Raw genomic sequence first — 18,621 nt, forward strand, 5'->3', positions numbered from 1 at the left:
GCTGATTTCTTGCAGCAGCTGGGTACTGTAACAGCTCCAGAGCTGCTCTGTGAGGCAAGTAAAAGGGTGTGGGCCCTGCAGCACTACCTGTAGTTTGCATTGTGTGTTGGAAGGCACAAAGTAAGCAGACGGGAGAAGTCAGGATAGTGCGCAAGGGCATAGAAGGGAGCGGCTCAAGAAAAGAGAAGTGGAAACAGACAGCAAACTAGGCTGGAGAGAGACCTGAGACAAAGAGATCTGAATTATACGAGAGACGACCAGGGGAAACACAAATTATGCAGTCAAGTTAACCACATTTGGGGAAATCACAGGGGCAGCACACCCAGAGTGCAATGGGTGAGCCTTGCCCTGGGAGAAGCACCTACATGATCATAGTATCTCGCCTGGCAGGTAAGTAGGAGTTGGGCTAGAGCTGGGGAGGGTCGCTGCTCGGGTACCCCCCTGTCAAGTGAAGGAGATCCAACTGAGGCAGCACAAGGGAACTCTCGAAAGAGGAACAAGGCTAGAGGAAGATCTGAGACAAAGAAATCTGATTTTTACCAGAGTTGACCAGAAGAAAGCACAAACACAGTCCCCCACTACCACAAATAATGCAGTCGAGTTTCCCACATTTGGGGAAATCACAGGGGTCAGCATACCCAGAATGCAATGAATGAACCTCACCCTGGGAGAACAATCTTCATGACCATGGTATCTCCTATGCAAAATAAGTATGATTTGGGATAGGGCTGGGGAGGGCCGCTGCTCAGGCACATCTCTGTCAAGTAAAGGAGATTCAACTGAGGCAGCACAAGGGAACTCTCATCTGGGGACAACAACTGCAGGGAGAACACATATTTTCAGATGAACATGGGAGGGCAGAAGGCTGCCTAATACTGAAGCACCCCCAAACAACAAACCAAATGCAACAACTAGTGCAAGCATTCCTGGGGGAAGGCCTGCAGCAGATGGATTTGCATATGGTGATGTCATCCAAGCAGTGGGTCAAAGTTGGCTTCAACCCTCGTCTGCATATGAAAAGAAAAAAGGGATGTGCAGGGCATGGTGTCCTTTTGTGGCGCTTGGATGACCCCTCCTTCGGTGTGGGGCTCATGTTGGCTATGCCCCAGCCCCTGAAGCATTCAAGATGATTTCTTGCAGCAGCTGGGCACTGTAACAGCTCCAGAGCTGTTCTGTAAAGCATGTAAAAGGGTGTGGGCCCTGCAGCACTACCTGTAGTATGCATTGTGCGTTGGAAGGCACAAAGTAAGCAGACGGGAGAGGTCAGGATAGTGCGCAAGGGCATAGAAGGGAGCGGCTCAAGAAAAGAGAAGTGGAAACAGACAGCAAACTAGGCTGGAGAAAGACCTGAGACAAAGAGATCTGAATTATACGAGAGCCGACCAGAGGAAACACAAATTATGCAGTCAAGTTTCCCACATTTGGGGAAATCGCAGGAGCAGCACACCCAGAGTGCAATGGGTGAGCCTTGCCCTGGGAGAAGCACCTTCCTGATCATAGTATCTCACCTGGCAGGTAAGTAGGAGTTGGGCTAGAGCTGGGGAGGGTCGCTGCTCGGGCACCCCCCTGTCAAGTGAAGGAGATCCAACTGAGGCAGCACAAGGGAACTCTCGAAAGAAGAACAAGGCTAGAGGAAGATCTGAGACAAAGAAATCTGACTTTTACCAGAGCTGACCAGAGGAAAGCACAAACACAGTCCCCCACTACCACAAATAATGCAGTCGAGTTTCCCACATTTGGGGAAATCACAGGGGTCAGCATACCCAGAATGCAATGAATGAACCTCACCCTGGGAGAACAATCTTCATGACCATGGTATCTCCTATGCAAAATAAGTATGATTTGGGATAGGGCTGGGGAGGGCCGCTGCTCAGGCACATCTCTGTCAAGTAAAGGCGATTCAACTGAGGCAGCACAAGGGAACTCTCATCTGGGGACAACAACTGCAGGGAGAACACATATTTTCAGATGAACATGGGAGGGCAGAAGGCTGCCTAATACTGAAGCACCCCCAAACAACAAACCATATGCAACAACTAGTGCAAGCATTCCTGGGGGAAGGCCTGCAGCAGATGGATTTGCATATGGTGATGTCATCCAAGCAGTGGGTCAAAGTTGGCTTCAACCCTCGTCTGCATATGAAAAGAAAAAAGGGATGTGCAGGGCATGGCGGCCTTTTGCGGCGCTTGCATGACCCCTAATTCGCATTAAACACCTCCACCCTCCTTCGGTGTGGGGCTCATGTTGGCTATGCCCCAGCACCTGAAGCATTCAAGCTGATTTCTTGCAGCAGCTGGTGCCCAGAGCTGCTCTGTAAGGCAACTAAAAGGGTGTGGGCCCTGCAGCACTACCTGTAGTTCGCATTGTGCGTTGGAAGGCACAAAGTAAGCAGACGGGAGAAGTCAGGATAGTGCGCAAGGGCATAGAAGGGAGCGGTTCAAGAAAAGAGAAGTGGAAACAGACAGCAAACTAGGCTGGAGAGAGACCTGAGACAAAGAGATCTGAATTATACGAGAGCCGACCAGAGGAAACACAAATTATGCAGTCAAGTGTCCCACATTTGGGGAAATCGCAGGAGCAGCACACCCAGAGTGCAATGGGTGAGCCTTGCCCTGGGAGAAGCACCTTCCTGATCATAGTATCTCACCTGGCAGGTAAGTAGGAGTTGGGCTAGAGCTGGGGAGGGTCGCTGCTCGGGCACCCCCCTGTCAAGTGAAGGAGATCCAACTGAGGCAGCACAAGGGAACTCTCGAAAGAAGAACAAGGCTAGAGGAAGATCTGAGACAAAGAAATCTGACTTTTACCAGAGCTGACCAGAGTTAAGCACAAACACAGTCCCCCTCTACCACAAATAATGCAGTCGAGTTTTCCACATTTGGGGAAATCACAGGGGTCATCATACCCAGAATGCAATGAATGAACCTCACCCTGGGAGAACAATCTTCATGACCATGATATCTCCTATGCAAAATAAGTATGATTTGGGATAGGGCTGCTCAGGCACATCTCTGTCAAGTAAAGGCGATTCAACTGAGGCAGCACAAGGGAACTCTCATCTGGGGACAACAACTGCAGGGAGAACACATATTTTCAGATGAACATGGGAGGGCAGAAGGCTGCCTAATACTGAAGCACCCCCAAACAACAAACCAAATGCAACAACTAGTACAAGCATTCCTGGGGGAAGGCCTGCAGCAGATGGATTTGCATATGGTGATGTCATCCAAGCAGTGGGTCAAAGTTGGCTTCAACCCTCGTCTGCATATGAAAAGAAAAAAGGGATGTGCAGGGCATGGCGTCCTTTTGTGGCGCTTGGATGACCCTTAATTCGCATTAAACATCTCCACCCTCCTTCGGTGTGGGGCTCATGTTGGCTATGCCCCAGCCCCTGAAGCATTCAAGATGATTTCTTGCAGCAGCTGGGCACTGTAACAGCTCCAGAGCTGTTCTGTAAAGCATGTAAAAGGGTGTGGGCCCTGCAGCACTACCTGTAGTATGCATTGTGCGTTGGAAGGCACAAAGTAAGCAGATGGGAGAGGTCAGGATAGTGCGCAAGGGCATAGAAGGGAGCGGCTCAAAAAAAGAGAAGTGGAAACAGACAGCAAACTAGGCTGGAGAAAGACCTGAGACAAAGAGATCTGAATTATACGAGAGCCGACCAGAGGAAACACAAATTATGCAGTCAAGTTTCCCACATTTGGGGAAATCGCAGGAGCAGCACACCCAGAGTGCAATGGGTGAGCCTTGCCCTGGGAGAAGCACCTTCCTGATCATAGTATCTCACCTGGCAGGTAAGTAGGAGTTGGGCTAGAGCTGGGGAGGGTCGCTGCTCGGGCACCCCCTTGTCAAGTGAAGGAGATCCAACTGAGGCAGCACAAGGGAACTCTCGAAAGAAGAACAAGGCTAGAGGAAGATCTGAGACAAAGAAATCTGACTTTTACCAGAGCTGAGCAGAGGAAAGCACAAACACAGTCCCCCTCTACCACAAATAATGCAGTCGAGTTTCCCACATTTGGGGAAATCACAGGGGTCAGCATACCCAGAATGCAATGAATGAACCTCACCCTGGGAGAACAATCTTCATGACCATGGTATCTCCTATGCAAAATAAGTATGATTTGGGATAGGGCTGGGGAGGGCCGCTGCTCAGGCACATCTCTGTCAAGTAAAGGAGATTCAACTGAGGCAGCACAAGGGAACTCTCATCTGGGGACAACAACTGCAGGGAGAACACATATTTTCAGATGAACATGGGAGGGCAGAAGGCTGCCTAATACTGAAGCACCCCCAAACAACAAACCAAATGCAACAACTAGTGCAAGCATTCCTGGGGGAAGGCCTGCAGCAGATGGATTTGCATATGGTGATGTCATCCAAGCAGTGGGTCAAAGTTGGCTTCAACCCTCGTCTGCATATGAAAAGAAAAAAGGGATGTGCAGGGCATGGTGTCCTTTTGTGGCGCTTGGATGACCCCTCCTTCGGTGTGGGGCTCATGTTGGCTATGCCCCAGCCCCTGAAGCATTCAAGATGATTTCTTGCAGCAGCTGGGCACTGTAACAGCTCCAGAGCTGTTCTGTAAAGCATGTAAAAGGGTGTGGGCCCTGCAGCACTACCTGTAGTATGCATTGTGCGTTGGAAGGCACAAAGTAAGCAGACGGGAGAGGTCAGGATAGTGCGCAAGGGCATAGAAGGGAGCGGCTCAAGAAAAGAGAAGTGGAAACAGACAGCAAACTAGGCTGGAGAAAGACCTGAGACAAAGAGATCTGAATTATACGAGAGCCGACCAGAGGAAACACAAATTATGCAGTCAAGTTTCCCACATTTGGGGAAATCGCAGGAGCAGCACACCCAGAGTGCAATGGGTGAGCCTTGCCCTGGGAGAAGCACCTTCCTGATCATAGTATCTCACCTGGCAGGTAAGTAGGAGTTGGGCTAGAGCTGGGGAGGGTCGCTGCTCGGGCACCCCCCTGTCAAGTGAAGGAGATCCAACTGAGGCAGCACAAGGGAACTCTCGAAAGAAGAACAAGGCTAGAGGAAGATCTGAGACAAAGAAATCTGACTTTTACCAGAGCTGACCAGAGGAAAGCACAAACACAGTCCCCCACTACCACAAATAATGCAGTCGAGTTTCCCACATTTGGGGAAATCACAGGGGTCAGCATACCCAGAATGCAATGAATGAACCTCACCCTGGGAGAACAATCTTCATGACCATGGTATCTCCTATGCAAAATAAGTATGATTTGGGATAGGGCTGGGGAGGGCCGCTGCTCAGGCACATCTCTGTCAAGTAAAGGCGATTCAACTGAGGCAGCACAAGGGAACTCTCATCTGGGGACAACAACTGCAGGGAGAACACATATTTTCAGATGAACATGGGAGGGCAGAAGGCTGCCTAATACTGAAGCACCCCCAAACAACAAACCAAATGCAACAACTAGTGCAAGCATTCCTGGGGGAAGGCCTGCAGCAGATGGATTTGCATATGGTGATGTCATCCAAGCAGTGGGTCAAAGTTGGCTTCAACCCTCGTCTGCATATGAAAAGAAAAAAGGGATGTGCAGGGCATGGCGGCCTTTTGCGGCGCTTGCATGACCCCTAATTCGCATTAAACACCTCCACCCTCCTTCGGTGTGGGGCTCATGTTGGCTATGCCCCAGCACCTGAAGCATTCAAGCTGATTTCTTGCAGCAGCTGGGCACTGTAACAGCTCCAGAGCTGCTCTGTAAGGCAACTAAAAGGGTGTGGGCCCTGCAGCACTACCTGTAGTTCGCATTGTGCGTTGGAAGGCACAAAGTAAGCAGACGGGAGAAGTCAGGATAGTGCGCAAGGGCATAGAAGGGAGCGGTTCAAGAAAAGAGAAGTGGAAACAGACAGCAAACTAGGCTGGAGAGAGACCTGAGACAAAGAGATCTGAATTATACGAGAGCCGACCAGAGGAAACACAAATTATGCAGTCAAGTGTCCCACATTTGGGGAAATCGCAGGAGCAGCACACCCAGAGTGCAATGGGTGAGCCTTGCCCTGGGAGAAGCACCTTCCTGATCATAGTATCTCACCTGGCAGGTAAGTAGGAGTTGGGCTAGAGCTGGGGAGGGTCGCTGCTCGGGCACCCCCCTGTCAAGTGAAGGAGATCCAACTGAGGCAGCACAAGGGAACTCTCGAAAGAAGAACAAGGCTAGAGGAAGATCTGAGACAAAGAAATCTGACTTTTACCAGAGCTGACCAGAGGAAAGCACAAACACAGTCCCCCTCTACCACAAATAATGCAGTCGAGTTTTCCACATTTGGGGAAATCACAGGGGTCATCATACCCAGAATGCAATGAATGAACCTCACCCTGGGAGAACAATCTTCATGACCATGATATCTCCTATGCAAAATAAGTATGATTTGGGATAGGGCTGGGGAGGGCCGCTGCTCAGGCACATCTCTGTCAAGTAAAGGCGATTCAACTGAGGCAGCACAAGGGAACTCTCATCTGGGGACAACAACTGCAGGGAGAACACATATTTTCAGATGAACATGGGAGGGCAGAAGGCTGCCTAATACTGAAGCACCCCCAAACAACAAACCAAATGCAACAACTAGTACAAGCATTCCTGGGGGAAGGCCTGCAGCAGATGGATTTGCATATGGTGATGTCATCCAAGCAGTGGGTCAAAGTTGGCTTCAACCCTCGTCTGCATATGAAAAGAAAAAAGGGATGTGCAGGGCATGGCGTCCTTTTGTGGCGCTTGGATGACCCTTAATTCGCATTAAACATCTCCACCCTCCTTCGGTGTGGGGCTCATGTTGGCTATGCCCCAGCCCCTGAAGCATTCAAGATGATTTCTTGCAGCAGCTGGGCACTGTAACAGCTCCAGAGCTGTTCTGTAAATCATGTAAAAGGGTGTGGGCCCTGCAGCACTACCTGTAGTATGCATTGTGCGTTGGAAGGCACAAAGTAAGCAGATGGGAGAGGTCAGGATAGTGCGCAAGGGCATAGAAGGGAGCGGCTCAAAAAAAGAGAAGTGGAAACAGACAGCAAACTAGGCTGGAGAAAGACCTGAGACAAAGAGATCTGAATTATACGAGAGCCGACCAGAGGAAACACAAATTATGCAGTCAAGTTTCCCACATTTGGGGAAATCGCAGGAGCAGCACACCCAGAGTGCAATGGGTGAGCCTTGCCCTGGGAGAAGCACCTTCCTGATCATAGTATCTCACCTGGCAGGTAAGTAGGAGTTGGGCTAGAGCTGGGGAGGGTCGCTGCTCGGGCACCCCCTTGTCAAGTGAAGGAGATCCAACTGAGGCAGCACAAGGGAACTCTCGAAAGAAGAACAAGGCTAGAGGAAGATCTGAGACAAAGAAATCTGACTTTTACCAGAGCTGAGCAGAGGAAAGCACAAACACAGTCCCCCTCTACCACAAATAATGCAGTCGAGTTTCCCACATTTGGGGAAATCACAGGGGTCAGCATACCCAGAATGCAATGAATGAACCTCACCCTGGGAGAACAATCTTCATGACCATGGTATCTCCTATGCAAAATAAGTATGATTTGGGATAGGGCTGGGGAGGGCCGCTGCTCAGGCACATCTCTGTCAAGTAAAGGAGATTCAACTGAGGCAGCACAAGGGAACTCTCATCTGGGGACAACAACTGCAGGGAGAACACATATTTTCAGATGAACATGGGAGGGCAGAAGGCTGCCTAATACTGAAGCACCCCCAAACAACAAACCAAATGCAACAACTAGTGCAAGCATTCCTGGGGGAAGGCCTGCAGCAGATTGATTTGCATATGGTAATGCCATCCAAGCAGTGGGTCAAAGTTGGCTTCAGCCCTCGTCTGCATATGAAAAGAGAAAAGGGGCGTGCAGGGCATGGCGGCCTTTTGCGGCGCTTGGGTGACCCTTAGTTCGCATTAAACACCCCCACCCTCCTTCGGTGTGGGGCTCATGTTGGCAATGCCCCAGCCCCTGAAGCATTCAAGCTGATTTCTTGCAGCAGCTGGGTACTGTAACAGCTCCAGAGCTGCTCTGTGAGGCAAGTAAAAGGGTGTGGGCCCTGCAGCACTACCTGTAGTTTGCATTGTGTGTTGGAAGGCACAAAGTAAGCAGACGGGAGAAGTCAGGATAGTGCGCAAGGGCATAGAAGGGAGCGGCTCAAGAAAAGAGAAGTGGAAACAGACAGCAAACTAGGCTGGAGAGAGACCTGAGACAAAGAGATCTGAATTATACGAGAGACGACCAGGGGAAACACAAATTATGCAGTCAAGTTTCCCACATTTGGGGAAATCACAGGGGCAGCACACCCAGAGTGCAATGGGTGAGCCTTGCCCTGGGAGAAGCACCTACATGATCATAGTATCTCACCTGGCAGGTAAGTAGGAGTTGGGCTAGAGCTGGGGAGGGTCGCTGCTCGGGTACCCCCCTGTCAAGTGAAGGAGATCCAACTGAGGCAGCACAAGGGAACTCTCGAAAGAGGAACAAGGCTAGAGGAAGATCTGAGACAAAGAAATCTGATTTTTACCAGAGTTGACCAGAAGAAAGCACAAACACAGTCCCCCACTACCACAAATAATGCAGTCGAGTTTCCCACATTTGGGGAAATCACAGGGGTCAGCATACCCAGAATGCAATGAATGAACCTCACCCTGGGAGAACAATCTTCATGACCATGGTATCTCCTATGCAAAATAAGTATGATTTGGGATAGGGCTGGGGAGGGCCGCTGCTCAGGCACATCTCTGTCAAGTAAAGGAGATTCAACTGAGGCAGCACAAGGGAACTCTCATCTGGGGACAACAACTGCTGGGAGAACACATATTTTCAGATGAACATGGGAGGGCAGAAGGCTGCCTAATACTGAAGCACCCCCAAACAACAAACCAAATGCAACAACTAGTGCAAGCATTCCTGGGGGAAGGCCTGCAGCAGATGGATTTGCATATGGTGATGTCATCCAAGCAGTGGGTCAAAGTTGGCTTCAACCCTCGTCTGCATATGAAAAGAAAAAAGGGATGTGCAGGGCATGGTGTCCTTTTGTGGCGCTTGGATGACCCCTCCTTCGGTGTGGGGCTCATGTTGGCTATGCCCCAGCCCCTGAAGCATTCAAGATGATTTCTTGCAGCAGCTGGGCACTGTAACAGCTCCAGAGTTGCTCTGTAAAGCATGTAAAAGGGTGTGGGCCCTGCAGCACTACCTGTAGTATGCATTGTGCGTTGGAAGGCACAAAGTAAGCAGACGGGAGAGGTCAGGATAGTGCGCAACTGCATAGAAGGGAGCGGCTCAAGAAAAGAGAAGTGGAAACAGACAGCAAACTAGGCTGGAGAAAGACCTGAGACAAAGAGATCTGAATTATATGAGAGCCGACCAGAGGAAACACAAATTATGCAGTCAAGTGTCCCACATTTGGGGAAATCGCAGGAGCAGCACACCCAGAGTGCAATGGGTGAGCCTTGCCCTGGGAGAAGCACCTTCCTGATCATAGTATCTCACCTGGCAGGTAAATAGGAGTTGGGCTAGAGCTGGGGAGGGTCGCTGCTCGTGCACCCCCCTGTCAAGTGAAGGAGATCCAACTGAGGCAGCACAAGGGTACTCTCGAAAGAAGAACAAGGCTAGAGGAAGATCTGAGACAAAGAAATCTGACTTTTACCAGAGCTGACCAGAGGAAAGCACAAACACAGTCCCCCACTACCACAAATAATGCAGTCGAGTTTCCCACATTTGGGGAAATCACAGGGGTCAGCATACCCAGAATGCAATGAATGAACCTCACCCTGGGAGAACAATCTTCATGACCATGGTATCTCCTATGCAAAATAAGTATGATTTGAGATAGGGCTTGGGAGGGCCGCTGCTCAGGCACATCTCTGTCAAGTAAAGGAGATTCAACTGAGGAAGCACAAGGGAACTCTCATCTGGGGACAACAACTGCAGGGAGAACACATATTTTCAGATGAACATGGGAGGGCAGAAGGCTGCCTAATACTGAAGCACCCCCAAACAACAAACCAAATGCAACAACTAGTGCAAGCATTCCTGGGGGAAGGCCTGCAGCAGATTGATTTGCATATGGTAATGCCATCCAAGCAGTGGGTCAAAGTTGGCTTCAACCCTCGTCTGCATATGAAAAGAGAAAAGGGGCGTGCAGGGCATGGCGGCCTTTTGCGGCGCTTGGATGACCCCTAGTTCGCATTAAACACCTCCACCCTCCTTCGGTGTGGGGCTCATGTTGGCTATGCCCCAGCCCCTGAAGCATTCAAGCTGATTTCTTGCAGCAGCTGGGCACTGTAACAGCCCCAGAGCTGCTCTGTAAGGCAAGTAAAAGGGTGTGGGCCCAGAAGTACTACCTGTAGTTTGCATTGTGCATTGGAAAGCACAAAGTAAGCAGACGGGAGAAGTCAGGATAGTGCGCAAGGGCATAGAAGGGAGCGGCTCAAGAAAAGAGAAGTGGAAACAGACAGCAAACTAGGCTGGAGAGAGACCTGAGACAAAGAGATCTGAATTATACGAGAGCCGACCAGGGGAAACACAAATTATGCAGTCAAGTTTCCCACATTTGGGGAAATCGCAGGAGCAGCACACCCAGAGTGCAATGGGTGAGCTTTGCCCTGGGAGAAGCACCTTCATGATCATAGTATCTCACCTGGCAGGTAAGTAGGAGTTGGGCTAGAGCTGGGGAGGGTTGCTGCTCGGGTACCCCCCTGTCAAGTGAAGGAGATCCAACTGAGGCAGCGCAAGGGAACTCTAGAAAAAAGAACAAGGCTAGAGGAAGATCTGAGACAAAGAAATCTGACTTTTACCAGAGCTGACCAGAGGAAAGCACAAACACAGTCCCCCACTACCACAAATAATGCAGTCGAGTTTCCCACATTTGGGGAAATCATAGGGGTCAGCATACCCAGAATGCAATGAATGAACCTCACCCTGGGAGAACAATCTTCATGACCATGGTATCTCCTATGCAAAATAAGTATGATTTGGGATAGAGCTGGGGAGGGCCGCTGCTCAGGCACATCTCTGTCAAGTAAAGGAGATTCAACTGAGGCAGCACAAGGGAACTCTCATCTGGGGACAACAACTGCAGGGAGAACACATATTTTCAGATGAACATGGGAGGGCAGAAGGCTGCCTAATACTGAAGCACCCCCAAACAACAAACCAAATGCAACAACTAGTGCAAGCATTCCTGGGGGAAGGCCTGCAGCAGATGGATTTGCATATGGTGATGTCATCCAAGCAGTGGGTCAAAGTTGGCTTCAACCCTCGTCTGCATATGAAAAGAGAAAAGGGGCGTGCAGGGCATGGCGGCCTTTTGCGGCGCTTGGATGACCCCTAGTTCGCATTAAACACCTCCACCCTCCTTCGGTGTGGGGCTCATGTTGGCTATGCCCCAGCCCCTTAAGCATTCAAGCTGATTTCTTGCAGCAGCTGGGCACTGTAACAGCTCCAGAGCTGCTCTGTAAGGCAAGTAAAAGGGTCTCTGTGGCGCAATCAGTTAGTATGTACGGCTATTAACCAAAAGGTTGGTGGTTCAATCCCACCCAGGGACCTGATTGACCTTGTGATCAGATTTTGGTGATATTTAAGTAGACAAGTCAAAATTTCAAACCCCCTCTTATTGTGTAGGGTACCTGGCCTTCTCTGATGTAATCAGAGTTAGATTTGATTCAGTGATTTTATAAAAAACAGCTAGGAAGCACAATTTAGCAGTGGGTTGCAGAGAAAAAAAATATGCTGGCAGAAAAATCCAATTGAGTGATTAAACAGCTCTTCATTTTCTGGCTTTATTTTTATGCTAACAAATTTGTTCTCTGAAAAGTGTCCACAAAGCCAAGTCTCTGATTAACACCTTTGTAAGGATGGTTTTTCACCTATTACTAAATTAAACTTGCTTCATTGGAAAGGCAGCAAGATGCATCCTCATTTCAATGTCTACTGAAATAATACAAGTTGACACCAGGAAACATTAACGCCACTGCATCCTTGCTGCTTTCTCATGTGGAAGTCTGTTTAATGTGAAAACAAGGTGATATCTAATTAGCACACAGGTAAGGAATTAAGAAAATCTTTATTTAAGGGTGAAGATGTTTCTCACAAAATTGTTGACCCAATGCATCATTGAAATTCAAGCTGGAAAGATGAATTTGATATATCACTTGTACATTTTGTATTGCTCTTCTGGTGACAATGTAGTTTGTTTTTGTCAATTACCATTTTAATAATAGGGTAAAGAAAATGAAGTGGATTTTTGAAAGAAAACAATACTGTCAATATACTATTAAAACAAATTAAAATGGTAAAAGTTATTGTACTTTAAGTAAAAATAAAAGAGACAAAATATCAATCCCAGTTTTGGATTACTTTAATTAACAAAAAAAAATGCATATAGCAGAGGATAGTTTCAATCTGCCTACCTTTGGGTTATGGGCCCAGCATGCTTCCATTGCAGTACTCTGCTGCACATGTAAGTGCAAGAGATCCTGAAGCACTCACTCATCATGGGAAAGTACCAATGTGTTTCTTCGTTGGTTGATGGAAGAAACATCTTACAAAAACTCTCCAGATTATTGACTTTTTAAAGTTTTGCTAGGAAACGTTTTAGATGAATGCTTATTAGCCTTTGTCAGTATGGACTTTTGCAAAGTGTCTCTGTGGCGCAATCAGTTAGTATGTACGGCTATTAACCAAAAGGTTGGTGGTTCAATCTTACTCAGGGACCTAATTGACCTTGTTATCAGATTTTGGTGATCTTTAAGTAGACAAGTCAAATTTCATACCCCCTGTTATGGTGTAGGGTACCTGGCCTTCTCTGATGTAATCAGAGTTAGATTTGATTCAGTGATTTTATAAAAACATCTAGGAAGCACAATTTAGCAGTGGGTTGCAGAGAAAAAGAAATATGCTGGCAAAAAAATCAAATTGCGTGATTAAACAGCTCTTCATTTTCTGGCTTTATTTTTATGCTAACAAATTTGTTCTCTGAAAAGTGTCCACAAAGCCAAGTCTCTGATTAACACCTTTGTAAGGATGGTTTTTCACCTATTACTAAATTAAACTTGCTTCATTGGAAAGGCAGCAAGATGCATCCTCATTTCAATGTCTACTGAAATAATACAGGTTGACACCAGGAAATATTAACGCCACTGCATCCTTGCTGCTTTCTCATGTGGAAGTCTGTTTAATGTGAAAACAAGGTGATATCTAATTAGCACACAGGTAAGAAATTACGAAAATCTTTATTTAAGGGTGAAGATGTTTCTCACAAAATTGTTGCCCCAATGCATCATTGAAATTCAAGCTGGAAATATGATTTTAATATATCACTTGTACATTTTGTATTGCTCTTCTGGAGACAATGTAGTTTTTTTTGTCAATTACCATTTTAATAATAGGGTAAAGAAAATTAAGTGGATTTTTGAAAGAAAACTATACTGTCAATATACTATTAAAACAAATTAAAATGGTAAAAGTTATTGTACTTTAAGTAAAAATAAAAGAGCAAAAATATCAATCCCAGTTTTGATTACTTAAATTAACAAAAAAAAATGCATATAGCAAAGGACAGTTTCAATCTGCCTACCTCTGGGTTATGGGTCCAGCATGCTTCCATTGCAGTACTCTGCTGCACATGTAAGTGCAAGAGATCCTGAAGCACTCACTCATCATGGGAAAGTACCAATGTGTTTATTCGTTGGTTGATGGAAGAAACATCTTACATAAACTCTCCAGATTATTGATTTTTTTATGTTTTTCTAGGAAACGTTCTAGATGTATGCTTATTAGCCTTTGTCAGTATGGACTCTGTGGCGCAATCGGTTAGTGTGTTTGGCTATTAACCAAAAGGTTGGTGGTTCAATCCCACCCAGGGATGTAATTAACCTTGTGATCAGATTTTGGTGATATTTAAGTAGACAAGTCAAAATTTCAAACATCCTCTTATGGTGTAGGGTACATGGCCTTCTCTGATGTAATCAGAGTTAGATTTGATTCAGTGATTTTATAAAAAACAGCTAGGAAGCACAATTTAGCAGTGGGTTGCAGAGAAAAAAAATATGCTGGCAGAAAAATCCAATCGAGTGATTTAACAGCTCTTCATTTTCTGGCTTTATTTTTATGCTAACAAATTTGTTCTCTGAAAAGTGTCCACAAAGCCAAGTCTCTGATTAACACCTTTGTAAGGATGGTTTTTCACCTATTACTAAATTAAACTTGCTTCATTGGAAAGGCAGCAAGATGCATCCTCATTTCAATGTCTACTGAAATAATACAAGTTGACACCAGGAAACATTAACGCCACTGCATCCTTGCTGCTTTCTCATGTGGAAGTCTGTTTAATGTGAAAACAAGGTGATATCTAATTAGCACACAGGTAAGGAATTAAGAAAATCTTTATTTAAGGGTGAAGATGTTTCTCACAAAATTGTTGACCCAATGCATCATTGAAATTCAAGCTGGAAAGATGATTTTAATATATCACTTGTACATTTTGTATTGCTCTTCTGGTGACAATGTAGTTTGTTTTTGTCAATTACCATTTTAATAATAGGGTAAAGAAAATTAAGTGGATTTTTGAAAGAAAACAATACTGTCAATATACTATTAAAACAAATTAAAATGGTAAAAGTTATTGTACTTTAAGTAAAAATAAAAGAGCCAAAATATCAATCCCTGTTTTGGATTACTTAAATTAACAAACAAAAAAATGCATATAGCAGAGGATAGTTTCAATCTGCCTACCTCTGGGTTATGGGCCCAGCATGCTTCCATTGCTGTACTCTGCTGCACATGTAAGTGCAAGAGATCCTGAAGCACTCACTCATCATGGGAAAGTACCAATGTGTTTCTTCGTTGGTTGATTAGAAGAAACATCTTACAAAAACTCTCCAGATTATTGACTTTTTTAAGTTTTTCTAGGAAACGTTTTAGATGAATGCTTATTAGCCTTTGTCAGTATGAACTTTTGCAAAGTGTCTCTGTGGCGCAATCAGTTAGTATGTACGGCTATTAACCAAAAGGTTGGTGGTTCAATCCCACCCAGGGACCTAATTGACCTTGTTATCAGATTTTGGTGATCTTTAAGTAGACAAGTCAAATTTCATACCCCCTGTTATGGTGTAGGGTACCTGGCCTTCTCTGATGTAATCAGAGTTAGATTTGATTCAGTGATTTTATAAAAACATCTAGGAAGCACAATTTAGCAGTGGGTTGCAGAGAAAAAGAAATATGCTGGCAAAAAAATCAAATTGCGTGATTAAACAGCTCAATTTCTGGCTTTATTTTTATGCTAACAAATTTGTTCTCTGAAAAGTGTCCACAAAGCCAAGTCTCTGATTAACACCTTTGTAAGGATGGTTTTTCACCTATTACTAAATTAAACTTGCTTCATTGGAAAGGCAGCAAGATGCATCCTCATTTCAATGTCTACTGAAATAATACAAGTTGACACCAGGAAACATTAACGCCACTGCATCCTTGCTGCTTTCTCATGTGGAAGTCTGTTTAATGTGAAAACAAGGTGATATCTAATTAGCACACAGGTAAGGAATTAAGAAAATCTTTATTTAAGGGTGAAGATGTTTCTCACAAAATCGTTGCCCCAATGCATCATTGAAATTCAAGCTGGAAAGATGATTTTAATATATCACTTGTACATTTTGTATTGCTCTTCTGGTGACAATGTAGTTTGTTTTTGTCAATTACCATTTTAATAATAGGGTAAAGAAAATGAAGTGGATTTTTGAAAGAAAACAATACTGTCAATATACTATTAAAACAAATTAAAATGGTAAAAGTTATTGTACTTTAAGTAAAAATAAAAGAGCCAAAATATCAATCCCAGTTTTGGATTACTTTAATTAACAAAAAAAAATGCATATAGCAGAGGATAGTTTCAATCTGCCTACCTCTGGGTTATGGGCCCAGCATGCTTCCATTGCAGTACTCTGCTGCACATGTAAGTGCAAGAGATCCTGAAGCACTCACTCATCATGGGAAAGTACCAATGTGTTTCTTCGTTGGTTGATGGAAGAAACATCTTACAAAAACTCTCCAGATTATTGACTTTTTAAACTTTTTCTAGGAAACGTTTTAGATGAATGCTTATTAGCCTTTGTCAGTATGAACTTTTGCAAAGTGTCTCTGTGGCGCAATCAGTTAGTATGTACGGCTATTAACCAAAAGGTTGGTGGTTCAATCCCACCCAGGGACCTAATTGACCTTGTTATCAGATTTTGGTGATCTTTAAGTAGACAAGTCAAATTTCATACCCCCTGTTATGGTGTAGGGTACCTGGCCTTCTCTGATGTAATCAGAGTTAGATTTGATTCAGTGATTTTATAAAAACATCTAGGAAGCACAATTTAGCAGTGGGTTGCAGAGAAAAAGAAATATGCTGGCAAAAAAATCAAATTGCGTGATTAAACAGCTCTTCATTTTCTGGCTTTATTTTTATGCTAACAAATTTGTTCTCTGAAAAGTGTCCACAAAGCCAAGTCTCTGATTAACACCTTTGTAGGGATGGTTTTTCACCTATTACTAAATTAAACTTGCTTCATTGGAAAGGCAGAGAGATGCATCCTCATTTCAATGTCTACTGAAATAATACAGGTTGACACCAGGAAACATTAACGCCACTGCATCCTTGCTGCTTTCTCATGTGGAAGTCTGTTTAATGTGAAAACAAGGTGATATCTAATTAGCACACAGGTAAGGAATTAAGAAAATCTTTATTTAAGGGTGAAGATGTTTCTCACAAAATTGTTGCCCCAATGCATCATTGAAATTCAAGCTGGAAAGATGATTTTAATATATCACTTGTACATTTTGTATTGCTCTTCTGGTGACAATGTAGTTTTTTTTGTCAATTACCATTTTAATAATAGGGTAAAGAAAATTAAGTGGATTTTTGAAAGAAAACTATACTGTCAATATACTATTAAAACAAATTAAAATGGTAAAAGTTATTGTACTTTAAGTAAAAATAAAAGAGCAAAAATATCAATCCCAGTTTTGATTACTTAAATTAACAAAAAAAATGCATATAGCAAAGGATAGTTTCAATCTGCCTACCTCTGGGTTATGGGTCCAGCATGCTTCCATTGCAGTACTCTGCTGCACATGTAAGTGCAAGAGATCCTGAAGCACTCACTCATCATGGGAAAGTACCAATGTGTTTATTCATTGGTTGATGGAAGAAACATCTTACAAAAACTCTCCAGATTATTGATTTTTTAATGTTTTTCTAGGAAACGTTCTAGATGTATGCTTATTAGCCTTTGTCAGTAAGTACTGTTTGCAAAGTGTCTCGGTGGCGCAATCGGTTAGTGTGTTCGGCTATTAACCAAAAGGTTGGTGGTTCAATCCCACCCAGGGACATAATTGACCTTGTGATCAGATTTTGGTGATATTAAAGTAGACAAGTCAAAATTTCAAACCCCCTCTTATTGTGTAGGGTACCTGGCCTTCTCTGATGTAATCAGAGTTAGATTTGATTCAGTGATTTTATAAAAAACAGCTAGGAAGCACAATTTAGCAGTGGGTTGCAGAGAAAAAAAATATGCTGGCAGAAAAATCCAATTGAGTGATTAAACAGCTCTTCATTTTCTGGCTTTATTTTTATGCTAACAAATTTGTTCTCTGAAAAGTGTCCACAAAGCCAAGTCTCTGATTAACACCTTTGTAAGGATGGTTTTTCACCTATTACTAAATTAAACTTGCTTCATTGGAAAGGCAGCAAGATGCATCCTCATTTCAATGTCTACTGAAATAATACAGGTTGACACCAGGAAACATTAACGCCACTGCATCCTTGCTGCTTTCTCATGTGGAAGTCTGTTTAATGTGAAAACAAGGTGATATCTAATTAGCACACAGGTAAGGAATTACGAAAATCTTTATTTAAGGGTGAAGATGTTTCTCACAAAATTGTTGCCCCAATGCATCATTGAAATTCAAGCTGGAAAGATGATTTTAATATATCACTTGTACATTTTGTATTGCTCTTCTGGTGACAATGTAGTTTTTTTTGTCAATTACCATTTTAATAACAGGGTAAAGAAAATTAAGTGGATTTTTGAAAGAAAACTATACTGTCAATATACTATTAAAACAAATTAAAATGGTAAAAGTTATTGTACTTTAAGTAAAAATAAAAGAGCAAAAATATCAATCCCAGTTTTGATTACTTAAATTAACAAAAAAAATGCATATAGCAAAGGATAGTTTCAATCTGCCTACCTCTGGGTTATGGGTCCAGCATGCTTCCATTGCAGTACTCTGCTGCCCATGTAAGTGCAAGAGATCCTGAAGCACTCACTCATCATGGGAAAGTACCAATGTGTTTCTTCGTTGGTTGATGGAAGAAACATCTTACAAAAACTCTCCAGATTATCGACTTTTTAAAGTTTTTCTAGGAAACGTTTTAGATGAATGCTTATTAGCCTTTGTCAGTATAGACTTTTGCAAAGTGTCTCTGTGGCGCAATCAGTTAGTATGTACGGCTATTAACCAAAAGGTTGGTGGTTCAATCCCACCCAGGGACCTAATTGACCTTGTTATCAGATTTTGGTGATCTTTAAGTAGACAAGTCAAAATTTCAAACCCCCTGTTATGGTGTAGGGTACCTGGCCTTC

At 44.3% G+C, this 18,621-nt stretch overlaps 20 non-coding genes across 20 annotated transcripts; all 20 read right to left on the reverse strand.

The window, feature by feature from the left end:
• Positions 1-235: 235 nt before the first annotated feature.
• On the reverse strand, positions 236-398 carry LOC134999316 (U1 spliceosomal RNA). The gene has a single exon (XR_010201440.1). It is a non-coding gene; the product is annotated as a U1 spliceosomal RNA (small nuclear RNA).
• A 152-nt stretch (positions 399-550) lies between these two features.
• Positions 551-714, reverse strand: LOC134999281 (U1 spliceosomal RNA). Its single transcript, XR_010201410.1, has one exon. It is a non-coding gene; the product is annotated as a U1 spliceosomal RNA (small nuclear RNA).
• A 646-nt stretch (positions 715-1,360) lies between these two features.
• On the reverse strand, positions 1,361-1,523 carry LOC134999296 (U1 spliceosomal RNA). Its single transcript, XR_010201424.1, has one exon. It is a non-coding gene; the product is annotated as a U1 spliceosomal RNA (small nuclear RNA).
• Positions 1,524-1,675: 152 nt separating this feature from the next.
• LOC134999285 (U1 spliceosomal RNA) lies at positions 1,676-1,839 on the reverse strand. The gene has a single exon (XR_010201414.1). It is a non-coding gene; the product is annotated as a U1 spliceosomal RNA (small nuclear RNA).
• A 660-nt stretch (positions 1,840-2,499) lies between these two features.
• On the reverse strand, positions 2,500-2,662 carry LOC134999302 (U1 spliceosomal RNA). Its single transcript, XR_010201430.1, has one exon. It is a non-coding gene; the product is annotated as a U1 spliceosomal RNA (small nuclear RNA).
• A 152-nt stretch (positions 2,663-2,814) lies between these two features.
• Positions 2,815-2,978, reverse strand: LOC134999291 (U1 spliceosomal RNA). The gene has a single exon (XR_010201420.1). It is a non-coding gene; the product is annotated as a U1 spliceosomal RNA (small nuclear RNA).
• A 658-nt stretch (positions 2,979-3,636) lies between these two features.
• LOC134999298 (U1 spliceosomal RNA) lies at positions 3,637-3,799 on the reverse strand. The gene has a single exon (XR_010201426.1). It is a non-coding gene; the product is annotated as a U1 spliceosomal RNA (small nuclear RNA).
• A 152-nt stretch (positions 3,800-3,951) lies between these two features.
• LOC134999317 (U1 spliceosomal RNA) lies at positions 3,952-4,115 on the reverse strand. Its single transcript, XR_010201441.1, has one exon. It is a non-coding gene; the product is annotated as a U1 spliceosomal RNA (small nuclear RNA).
• A 646-nt stretch (positions 4,116-4,761) lies between these two features.
• On the reverse strand, positions 4,762-4,924 carry LOC134999299 (U1 spliceosomal RNA). Its single transcript, XR_010201427.1, has one exon. It is a non-coding gene; the product is annotated as a U1 spliceosomal RNA (small nuclear RNA).
• A 152-nt stretch (positions 4,925-5,076) lies between these two features.
• On the reverse strand, positions 5,077-5,240 carry LOC134999297 (U1 spliceosomal RNA). The gene has a single exon (XR_010201425.1). It is a non-coding gene; the product is annotated as a U1 spliceosomal RNA (small nuclear RNA).
• A 671-nt stretch (positions 5,241-5,911) lies between these two features.
• On the reverse strand, positions 5,912-6,074 carry LOC134999303 (U1 spliceosomal RNA). The gene has a single exon (XR_010201431.1). It is a non-coding gene; the product is annotated as a U1 spliceosomal RNA (small nuclear RNA).
• Positions 6,075-6,226: 152 nt separating this feature from the next.
• On the reverse strand, positions 6,227-6,390 carry LOC134999289 (U1 spliceosomal RNA). The gene has a single exon (XR_010201418.1). It is a non-coding gene; the product is annotated as a U1 spliceosomal RNA (small nuclear RNA).
• A 671-nt stretch (positions 6,391-7,061) lies between these two features.
• On the reverse strand, positions 7,062-7,224 carry LOC134999300 (U1 spliceosomal RNA). The gene has a single exon (XR_010201428.1). It is a non-coding gene; the product is annotated as a U1 spliceosomal RNA (small nuclear RNA).
• Positions 7,225-7,376: 152 nt separating this feature from the next.
• LOC134999275 (U1 spliceosomal RNA) lies at positions 7,377-7,540 on the reverse strand. Its single transcript, XR_010201404.1, has one exon. It is a non-coding gene; the product is annotated as a U1 spliceosomal RNA (small nuclear RNA).
• A 671-nt stretch (positions 7,541-8,211) lies between these two features.
• On the reverse strand, positions 8,212-8,374 carry LOC134999312 (U1 spliceosomal RNA). The gene has a single exon (XR_010201438.1). It is a non-coding gene; the product is annotated as a U1 spliceosomal RNA (small nuclear RNA).
• Positions 8,375-8,526: 152 nt separating this feature from the next.
• LOC134999282 (U1 spliceosomal RNA) lies at positions 8,527-8,690 on the reverse strand. Its single transcript, XR_010201411.1, has one exon. It is a non-coding gene; the product is annotated as a U1 spliceosomal RNA (small nuclear RNA).
• A 646-nt stretch (positions 8,691-9,336) lies between these two features.
• On the reverse strand, positions 9,337-9,499 carry LOC134999306 (U1 spliceosomal RNA). The gene has a single exon (XR_010201434.1). It is a non-coding gene; the product is annotated as a U1 spliceosomal RNA (small nuclear RNA).
• Positions 9,500-9,651: 152 nt separating this feature from the next.
• Positions 9,652-9,815, reverse strand: LOC134999308 (U1 spliceosomal RNA). Its single transcript, XR_010201435.1, has one exon. It is a non-coding gene; the product is annotated as a U1 spliceosomal RNA (small nuclear RNA).
• Positions 9,816-10,486: 671 nt separating this feature from the next.
• On the reverse strand, positions 10,487-10,649 carry LOC134999304 (U1 spliceosomal RNA). The gene has a single exon (XR_010201432.1). It is a non-coding gene; the product is annotated as a U1 spliceosomal RNA (small nuclear RNA).
• A 152-nt stretch (positions 10,650-10,801) lies between these two features.
• On the reverse strand, positions 10,802-10,965 carry LOC134999276 (U1 spliceosomal RNA). The gene has a single exon (XR_010201405.1). It is a non-coding gene; the product is annotated as a U1 spliceosomal RNA (small nuclear RNA).
• Positions 10,966-18,621: the final 7,656 nt, after the last annotated feature.

This window comes from Pseudophryne corroboree, unplaced genomic scaffold (assembly GCF_028390025.1).
Source record: "Pseudophryne corroboree isolate aPseCor3 unplaced genomic scaffold, aPseCor3.hap2 scaffold_1497, whole genome shotgun sequence".
Lineage (NCBI taxonomy): Eukaryota > Metazoa > Chordata > Amphibia > Anura > Myobatrachidae > Pseudophryne > Pseudophryne corroboree.